This window comes from Mus pahari, chromosome 5 (genome assembly GCF_900095145.1).
Source record: "Mus pahari chromosome 5, PAHARI_EIJ_v1.1, whole genome shotgun sequence".
In the NCBI taxonomy this organism is placed as follows: Eukaryota; Metazoa; Chordata; class Mammalia; order Rodentia; family Muridae; genus Mus; species Mus pahari.
This window is the reverse complement of record NC_034594.1, coordinates 32,607,469-32,618,181: the sequence shown is the minus strand read 5'-3', so window position 1 is coordinate 32,618,181 and position 10,713 is coordinate 32,607,469. Positions and strand designations below refer to the sequence as shown.

General features: G+C 40.1%; 1 non-coding gene across 1 annotated transcript; it reads right to left on the bottom strand.

Moving 5' to 3' along the window:
* Nucleotides 1–3,438: 3,438 nt before the first annotated feature.
* Nucleotides 3,439–3,566, bottom strand: LOC115064177. The gene has a single exon (XR_003844014.1). It is a non-coding gene; the product is annotated as a small nucleolar RNA SNORA17 (small nucleolar RNA).
* Nucleotides 3,567–10,713: the final 7,147 nt, after the last annotated feature.

The window sequence follows — 10,713 nt, the reverse complement described above, 5'->3', positions numbered from 1 at the left end:
GTGGCAAGCCAAAAAGTTTCCTGTCATTACAACATAATACTCAGCAAGTAAATATAGCATAACTACTAAGGCACTTTGGGAATTATATTGCAAGGAAACTTGTAAGTAAAATATTCCACTTCCTTGTTCCCAGTTTATGTAACCCAAGTTCTATTGAAAATTATATTTGGCCACATAAGAGTGTAAACAAGTAACAAACTTAAAAAAAAAAAAAAAGAATTCCGTGAATAAAAGGGAATTTTTCTAAGGTTGCAACCAAGGGAACCCTGTCCATTACCAGATCAATGGACTCTTGGTAATCTTACCCAGTATGACTTTTGGCAAATATGGTGGATATGTAACTATTTTGTATCTCATCATTCTTCATTCATGAAAAATATTCTTTATCATTGTCAATTAATGGTCAAGTTTTAGTATATTGTTCTGGAAGCTGTGTTGAGTCTCATATGGAACTGAATAGTGTGAACATTATATCCACTAGATTTCTGTGTCTAGGTGTAAATAAAATCTTCAATTACAGTCCATAGAGGAGGCTGAGTCCTTTCATTGTGAGTGATGAAAGTCTGTATAAAGAATTGGATAGTCAGACTTACTACTTATAGCAAAAGTTTTATTTTATTCTCCCTAGGTGTTACCAGCAAGCCACTGCATTTCTCATTGTCATAAATATACTGACATGTGACTAAGTTCTTTCTATTGAGTATAAAATTTACGTACAGTGTCTATACCATTGGTTTATAAGAAAATAGAGTGTACTGGGTTTTTCTTCATTTTGCTTCCTGTGGAAAATAGATGTAGTGGGAGTCTACTTTTGATAATTCAGATGGAAATTTTTGAATTCATGTTAGTTGGAGATTGTTGAGTTTCTTAGTTTAGATTATGCTTTCTTTTAAAGAGGATTTCAGCATTGTATTCTTATATGTTTTCTGCCCTTTGGCTCCCTCATCTGGGGGACTTCCATTTTGTGTATGTTATCAGCGATATTCACTTTTAGTCTGTATTTTTTTTTTCTCATTTCAGACTTGTAATTTCTTTTGGTCTATCAGTAAGTTCTCTGTTTTGTTTTTGTTTTGTGGTTGTGTGTGTGTGTGTGTGTGTGTGTGTGTGTGTGTTTTCCTCTCTTTGCTGCTCTGAATGCACCAGTGAGCCCTCATAGTTCTTATACTCTGAAATTCAAGATTTACTATTTGGTTCTTTGTAGAAAGAAAAAGAAAGAAAGAAAGAAAGAAAGAAAGAAAGAAAGAAAGAAAGAAAGAAAGAAAGAAAGAAAGAAAGAGAGGAGAGAGAGAGAAAGAGAGAGAGAGAAAGAGATGGAGGGAGAAGGAGGGAGGGAGGAAGTAAGTAAGTCTGGTCTTCTTGAGAGAATCTTTTTGTTAATTTTTTACTATATGTACTTCAAATTTTCCATGGCTTTCTTTAGTTCTTTGAATATATTTCCAAGCAGTTGCTTTACAATCTTTGCATCTTAGTTTCTTTTTCTGTTGTCATGGCAAAACAACAAAGCAACTCAAGGGAGAAAGAGGTTATTTTAGCTCACAGTTCAGATACAACCCACAATGACTGGACGTCAAAGTAGCAAGAGCTATAAATAGTTGATCACATCACAGACACAGTAAGGAAACCAAGTGTGTAGATAAATATATTTGTACACTTTAGCATGGGCATGAGTCAATGAAGATAAGGGATAGAAGGTTCTGGCATAGAAATAAGGTGTTTTCAATGTCAGCTTGATAAGGGTTAGAACTGTGGTGGTTAACAGAATCTATAATCCAGAGGTAGGGTTAAGAGATAGGTTTCTGGGCATGCCTGTGGTAGTTATCTTAATGGTCTTAACTGAAATGGGAACACCGACTACTGTGGGTAGAACCATTCCCAGGTAGTATCCCTGGTAGTAATTGGAACAAGAGATTTGAACAGCATATGTGTGTGCTTTCATTTGCTTTCTGCCTCTTGGTTTTAGGTGCAATGTGACCTTAAGCTCCTGTAGCTTTGATTTTCCTGCTATGGTGAACTAAACCTTGATTTGTGGTCCAGAATAAACAATTTTCTCTTAAGTTGCTTTTGCCAGAATAAATTAACATAGCAACAGGAAAAGAGCTAAGAGTCTTTGCTACATACATCTGGAGCATCTGAAGATACTCAGAATCAGTTACCATGAATTGCAGGGAGTTAGTAGACTTAGATTCTTCAAAACTTACTTTAATAAGTAAGTTCTTAAATGCTTTAATCTCCCTGAGAGCCCACCACCCACCAGAGGTAGTGAAAAGGAATGGTTAATAGGTCAAAGGGGAGTGAGGACCTGTTTAGAAATAGTTCTTCGGAGGCAATTCCAGTCTTCATTGTCAGGATATCAGCTGTTCAGTTCACATGAATCAGCAGTGGTAGATCAACCCACTCACAAACGCCATCAGCAATGGCAGTGTGAGCCAGAAGAAACTACGAGTCTCTGCTGATGGGCTCAAAATCACAGAAGTCACTGGTATATCATGAGACACTCTCTAACGTGTTTATTTCTATGAAGTCATAGCAAGTGATGATCAGCATTGTCAGTGAAGAGCAGAGTCAGCAAAGCCCAATGAAGACCAGAAAAGAGAGGCAAGGCAATCCGGTGCCAGGCAAGGGTAGCCTCAGTTCCACCACTCTTACACCGAAGCTCATCCCATGTTCAAGCATATATACTTTTCCAAACGCCACCTGCCTTTGTATGGTTTATGGGTGCTGAAATGGTCCGTCTGTGAATCTGCCCACGTTTAGGGACTCTTTAGAGAGAAGACTTGATTTATTCATTTCTTGACTTTGACAGCAGATCCTACTCCTGACCTGTTCAGGGCCATTTCTTTTTTTCCATCTGTCCCTCTTGTACAGTTCTGTTTTTTATTTCACTCACAATTCTCTTCCACATGGAGAGCTATCTTGGAGGGACCCATGGTGACTCAGTCTTAAAAGGCTCTCCCGCACTCAGGCCTTTGGTCTCTGGCTCACCTGCAACTCCCACATCTAGGGCCTGTTCTACTGTGCTGTCCAGGTGAGGTATAGAGGGCCCACTCTCCTGAGTGCTGCAGCAGTGAGGGACAGGACCAGCTGTCCTGCCTGCTGTAGATGGTGAGGAACAAGGAGGTTATCTCTCCCTCGTCCACACCACAGCACAGGAGAGGAGTGGTTAGGGCCAGTTCTTCCATACTCATATCCCTAAGGTCAGCTCATCCGCAACCATGTGTGGTACTTGCTCTCTGAAGTATTGCAGCTGGCTAGGGATGGGACCCATTCCTTTGCTCTCATCCCCCAGGGCCAGTGCTGCACAGCCTGACAGAAATCAACATGTCCTCCAGAGGCATGGCTATTGGTGGTTACAGACCTCAGCTGCTGTGGAGCAAGAGACCCAGACATGGCCTCTGATGGCATAACAGGCCAAGACCTCACCATGTCGAAGGACTGGTGGTTGTCTCGGGCTCCCCTTTTCCGGAGGTCATAACACCGAGTACAGACATAACCTCTCTCTCCTCTCTGCCACCTGCCGATGTACAAGTGACACAGCAGCCACACCCCACAACCCCTCTAAGGATGGATGAGGCAACCTAATAGGAGATAAAGGGTCCTAAAAGCAGTTAAGAGAGTCAGAGACAGTACCTGCTCCCACTGTAGGAGTCCCACAAGAATACCAAGCTACACAATCATAACATACATATAGAGGACCTAGGTCAAACCCATACATCTCTCTGGTTGCCAATTCAGTTTCCGTGAGCCCCCGTGAGCCTCTGTGAGCCCTGGTTGGTTGATTCTGTGGGCTGTGTTCTTCTGGTGTCCTTGATCCCTTTTGCTCCTATACTCCTTCCTCCCCTTCATGCTTGGGACTTTCGAGCTCCACCTCATGTTTGGCTGTGGGTTTCTGCACCCCTCAGTTAGTGCATGAAGCCTCTCTGATGACAGATGTGGTAGACTCCAGTCCAAGAGCAGAGTAGAATGATTTCATAAGAAATCATTTCTTTGACATTTTTCTTTCTTTCTTTCTTTCTTTCTTTCTTTCTTTCTTTCTTTCTTTCTTTCTTTCTTTCTTTCTTTCTTTCTTTCTTTTTTATTGCCACTTGTATTTGGTTCTATTCTAGGTCTCTGGGCTATCCTGCTTCTGGTTCCCTCCAGGCAGTATCAGGCATGGGTTTCCTCTTCTGAGGTGGATCATTGGTTGGCCACTTCCACAAGTTCCGTGTCCCCTTTACCTCAAAACTTCTTGCTGGCAGGACTAATTATAGATAGAAAGAATCGTGGCTCGGTGGTGTACTTACTAGATTTTGGTGTGAAGGGAAGACTTGTGAATGTGAAGAGAGCTTTGGATACAATTGGCTATTTGTATTCATTTGCCCATTTAAATTGTTGTTCTAGCAGCCTTTTACAAATTCTACATACAGCATAGATGTCAGTTCATTCAGTCTGTTTCAAGGGAAGTATTACTTCCCCAATTGCTAAATTTATTTATGTATTATTCCACTGATACTAGCATTTTAGCATTATCTTTTGTTTGTTTTTTATTTGGGTTTAGTTTTTTGTTTTTTGTTTTTTTTTGTTTTTTTTTTTCCAGATAGGGTTTCTTTGTGTAGCCGTGGCTGCCCTGGAACTCACTCTGTGGACCATGATGGCCTTGAATTTAGAGCTCCCCCTGTCTCTGCCTCCAAAATGGTGGGATTAAAGGCATGCACCGTCACACTGGGTGTTTAGCTTTATCTTAAACATAAAGCATTTCCATGAATATCTATTGTGTTAGCAGCTCTCTGTCTCTGGGAGGCCCTAGAGACAGATAAGCATCTTTAAGGAGGATATGATATGTTTATTTTGACTCATGGGTGCAGGTGGCTTTGTTACTTGTGGGTGTGTGAAGAAGCAGGTAAGAGCATAAAGCCAAGGAAGTTGGTCAGCTCAACAGCTGGGGGAGAGGGGAGAGACTGGAAAGGAAACACAGGAACCAGGGGCCTGATATACCTTTCAAGACATACCTCCACTCGCATAATTTCTTCTGACTGGATCCCACCACTGAAAGATGCTGCCATCTCTCAGAAGCCTGGCTTGGGGAGCAAGACTTTCACGTAGTCTTCTAGGGGAAATTCTAAGCCCAAACTGTATTTTTTTGTACTGCATTTTTAAACATTAAATATTTGTTTTTTGTTTTGTTTTGTTTCTAACCTGATAGGCCATTTGAATGCTGTCACAATGTAAGCTCAGTTTGATTTCTGAGTTATGCTCTTTAGCTGAACTACTTTTATTTTTCCTGATTTTAAGTGGGCAACTCAGTGACATTAGCACATGTGCATAGTTGTACAATTATCAATACCATCCATTCCCAGAATGTCTTCCTCTTCCCACAAAGAAAACCTTTACTCATAAAACATCACCTTCCTATCTCCGTTTCCTCTAGACTTCATTTTGCTTTTTCTCTGAATTGAGCACTTGAAGTATGTCACAGCATGAAATCATGCAGTATTTGTCCTCAGATATAGGCTATTTCACTTAGCACAATGTCCTCGGGTTTTCTGGATGGTTTTGTTATGAGAATCATTAGAAAACATTTGTTGAGCTTCTATTTTATTTTGGATATTTGCTAAAGAACTGACCTGCTTTATCTTTTTCTGTCTCAATACCTGTTACGGTTTGAATATGCTTGGCCCAGGGAGTAGCATTGTTAGGAGTGACCTTGCTGGAGTAGGCGTGGCTTTGTTGGAGGAAATGTGTCACTGTGGGCATGGGTTTTAAGACCCTCATCCTAGCTGCCTCGAAGCCAGTCTTCTTTTTGCCTTCAGAACAAGATATAGAACTCTCAGCTCCTCCTACACCATGCCTGCCTGGATCCTGCCATGCTCCTGCCTTGATGATAATGGACTGAACCTCTGAACCTGTAAGCCAGCCCCAGGCAGTTGTCCTTATAAGAGTTGCCTTGGTTACGGTGTCTGTTCACAGCACTAAAACCCTAAGACAATACCATACTGATTTTTCCATTAGTTTATTAATTTATTAATTTATTCACTTTACATCTGGATATCAACCCCCCTCGTCCCAGTTTCCCCTCACAAGGTCCCTCTCTCATTCCTCCCTTGCCTTCACCTCTGAGAAGGGTGAGATCCCCACCTGGGTACCAACCCACCCTGACACCTCAAGACACTGGATGACTAGGCACACCCTCTCCCCCTAAGGCCAGCCAAGACAGCCCACTTAGGGTAACAGGATTCACAGGCAGGCAACTGAGTCAGGGTAAGCCCCCCACTTCAGTTGATAGGAGACCCACATGAAGACCAAACTGTATATCTGCTGTATATGTGCCGGGGTCTAGGTATGTGCTTTGGTTTCATACTGATTTTTAATTGTTTTGTAGACTTTATTTCTAAGTGAAAGGCTTGGCTCTATTATTTGCCTTTCTGTGGATTTATTGGCATTAGAAAATGCTATTGATTCTATATACTCATTACATTTAATATCCCACTAAATTCTTGTATTTCCAACATATTTTTATTAAAATTTTACTTTCTTGTTGTATTTCTATGTTGTATTTCCTAATATTTTAGGAACGTGATGGTTCTAAAGTTACTCTAACCTCATTAAATAGCCAGGGAAATGTCTCATGATAATAGTCATGTAGGTGATTATAGGGCACCCCTGGAAAAAGGAGCATGCTACGAATTGCAAGGAGTACAGTTAGCTGCCCATTGTCAGTGCCTTTAGGATCTTTCTGACTTTTGAGCGGAAGCCATCCTAATCCTAGGAGACCACAGCCGAAGATTTAGCACGGTGCTGACTCTAGAGCCTGGTCATTTTTGTTTAACTCCCCCGTGAGCAGTATTGAGTGAAACTCTCAGCTCTGTATTCAAATCCCTATCAATCTGTCCAATTTTTCATCCTCTTTTTATCTTTTTTTTTAATGTTATTCTTCCATAAACCTTTGCATTCCTGAAGTAAGAAAGCTACCTATTGTTCAAGATTATGCACACCATGCAAAAGGTCCATGTGGATCATCCATAAAACACATTTTAATAAACACAAGTCTATTGAAATATAAAGGAAATTTGTAATGGATATTATAAAAATGATACTTCCCACAGAGAAGTACACAAACCAATGTACTAATTTATATCGTGAAGTTTTCTATATATTTTAGTGCTACTTACGTATTCATGTAAATACCTATGAATTTGCTTATGTGCTTTTTATTTGTTCAGTGTGTGTTTGTGTGCGAGTACACATGCCACAGCACACAAGGTTAGGGAACAACTTTCAGGAGTCAGTTCTCTTCTCCTGCCATGTGAGCCCAAGGGACAGAGCCCTGGTCAAGAGTTGGCAGCAAGCACCTTCACCCACTAAGCCATCTTATTGGCTCTAGATAATATCTTACCTGATTCATAGTACCCTTCCCAGCCTCTGAATAATGGAAATAACTGTTTCTTACACTGAATAATGCACATTAGCATTTTGGTAAACAAGGTAAAACAGTTACTGTATATTTAAAAAATAATAAAATATGGAAACTGCCATTAACTGCTAGACAACCTTGAGCAGGTTATTTAATTCCTCCTGTGAGATGTGCAGGATACGGAACATTTATCCTTCAGATTTTTTTTGAATGCAAACATTCCAGGACAGTGGCTAGCAAACAGTAAGCCTCGAACCCTCAACTCTTACTGTGTCTTGAGTGGAGTTTCTTGAGGTCTACCATAGACCTGCTCTGTTCTGTCTGGACTGGAGTTGTTTTATTATTCTGCTGCTTCATTGAGGTGAGGATAGAGTCAGTCAGATTGGGGTGGCTGATCAAGGGACCCTTCCAAGGAGAGCCTTACATTAAGGGAGTGCTTATGTCTTGCCTGAGAATCCCAGAACAGCACAGGGGTTCTCAGCTAACAACTCAAAGGGGACAAACCATTCCCACAGGCTTCGTGTACATTGATATTTGAGCAGATAAGTAATTATACTTTGCTATAATCTACATTGATACCTGTCTTAACAATTACATCCACTGTTGTGTAAAATCATAACGCATTTCTTAACTAGTTTATTCCAAGATAAAGATGAGCTCTAGTCAGGTAGCACGGAGCACCCATAGAGTGAGTATGGTGTCTTCCAGAGTCTCATTTACCAAGAACAGTGTAGGAAGGTGGAACAGCATTTACTAAAGCAAATAAAAGGAGATCTAGGGTATAGACATCAAGTCCACATGCTATAAGGAGAATATGAGGTTTTGACAGACTGTGTGCATTACTATGCATATTTAATGTTCTATATGCAATGATCTTTACAGTGATACTGTGGGTTTGTAATGATCCTTCCAGTGATATTGTGGCTTTAATTATTCTGAGGAAAAACTCTGTTTTTATTCCAACTTCTTTTTTGTTATAAGGTAAAAATTTTAACGTATTATTTTGCAGTAGAACAATTAATTTTTCTTTTAAGTGGAAGATCTTACTAGAAAATTAAGGAAGAAGAAAGCTGCTTAGAGATCTTTTGGGTCACCAACAGAATCCTCTATGATGTATTTACATCCTGAAGTTATTGTACATTATTGTCCAATCTGTTTTTAAATAGTATGGTGTAAAGATAGAGTGATGTACCACATTTTCTATTGGATCAGAACTATATCTTTTATATGTTTTCTGAGAGACTGTAAAAACGCTATCAAAATAAGAGGAAAACAATCATTTCCCCATTGTATTAATTCCCCCAAACCTATAAATCTACACCTATTACTGTCTTGGTAAATTCATCATGTCCTCCAGGGGGCACTAGATAACAATAGTGAGTGGATTTGGTGTGCAGGTGTAAATGACAGGTGTGCAGAATAATACAAAGGGCAGCCTTCCAAGTGCATTGGAGATAATACTAGAACCTGTCAGCATGTGTCCATACAAATGTAGGCATCCTTGGGATGTGAATGCAGACCACACACTTTACTTGGGATTCTTTAGAATCTTTTCTTTTTAAAGGGAAACCTACAAGATAAGGTTTACAGAGCTAGTATATGTTCATTTTCCAGGGTGCAGAGTTCACTCTCCTATACAAAGAAAAAGACAAAGTCAGAGTTACATATAGTCTAAGCTGCTGTGTAATGAGCACAGATCCTTTGTAGTGCTAACCTGCATAGGGAACCTTAGGCTGCATTGCATGTAGGGACATATGGGGTAGATTCAGTCATGCCACCAGAGACCAGTGGACACGTGCCATTTGTGCAAGGCCAGGATCCAGCCTAGACCTACAAGACTTGAGCCTATACAGGTTGGGCAATGGTCAACAACTATCTCCATGGTAGCCAAGGAATCCTATATACTATTCCAAAATATCAGATTCTAATCTGGGAGAGAATTCATAATTCAGTCCTTTATTAATTGTGTTTCTTAATGTCTTTTTTTTTTAGACAGGGTCTGACTATGTAGACCCAGCTTGCTGAAACTCACTATGTAGACCAGGCTGGCCTTGAACTTACAGAGATCCTCCTGCTTCTGCCTCCCAAATACTTGGATGGAAAGTATGCACCACCATACCTAGCAGATCTACATGTTTCCTATCTTGTTATAAAGAATCATCTCAACTTCTGTCTTTCTAAATCTCTAGCTTGTTTGCTGTCTGCTTACACACACACACACACACACACACACACACACACATACACGCACACACACACACGATGTTTATTCACTATCTCAGAAACATGATTTGTTGTTAGGCCTGCAATATGTTCTTGTATGTACTTTAATGTCAGTTTTGGCCTCAGTGCATAAGGTGAGATAAAAACTATAGTCTTTAGCCAAATGCCTGACACTGAGCTATACCCCTAACAAGATTATAATATTTTCTTCTTTTTTTTTTTTTTTCGAGGCAGGGTTTCTCTGTACAGCCCTGGCTGTCCTGGAACTCACTTTGTAGACTAGGCTGGCCTCGAACTCAGAAATCCGCCTGCCTCTGCCTCCCGAGTGCTGGGATTAAAGGCGTGTGCCACCACGCCCGGCTCAAGATTATAATATTTTCAAGAGTCCCTTCTCATTTTATCTTTATACCTTGTCAGCCCTTAAAATTCTGCATTTCCCTTTTCAAAACATTCTTGTAGGATGACAACCTCATACTTAAAGTAATACTTCTTACCATGTTATACTCTGTTAATCTTTCTATGATTCATTGCATTTTGCAAATCTTAATTCATTGAGCCATATACTATTTAGTATAAGAGAAGTCAAAATCTGTTAGTGGATTAGGAACTTCAGAATCTGCCTGTAGTTGCCTTTGGATCCTTTATCCTTTTTTCCACTCTCCATTCAACTACACTATATTTCCACAGAAGTATTATTTTATATGTTTTAACATTATTTATAGATATTATATTCACTTTTGGTGTAGATTCCTATTCATTTTGACAAATATATAATGATTATTTAACTGTAACAGTAATTAAGTTTTTTAAAAAAGTCTCTTATCACCCTAAAAATTATTTGTGTTGGACTGGGGAAGTGTCTTAGTTGGTAAAGTGCTTACCTTGTGAACACTTGGACCTGTGTCTCTCAGCACTCATAAAAAATATGTGTGACAGATGCACTTGTAATCCCAGTGCCGCACAGGCAGAGAAGGAGGGTCCTTGGGGTTTCCTGACTTTCTAGCTCCAGGCCAATCAGAGAATTTGTCTCAGGGGGAAATGTACAGCTTTCCTCAGATAATACTCCATGTTGTCCTCCAGCCTACACACACACACTCACACAC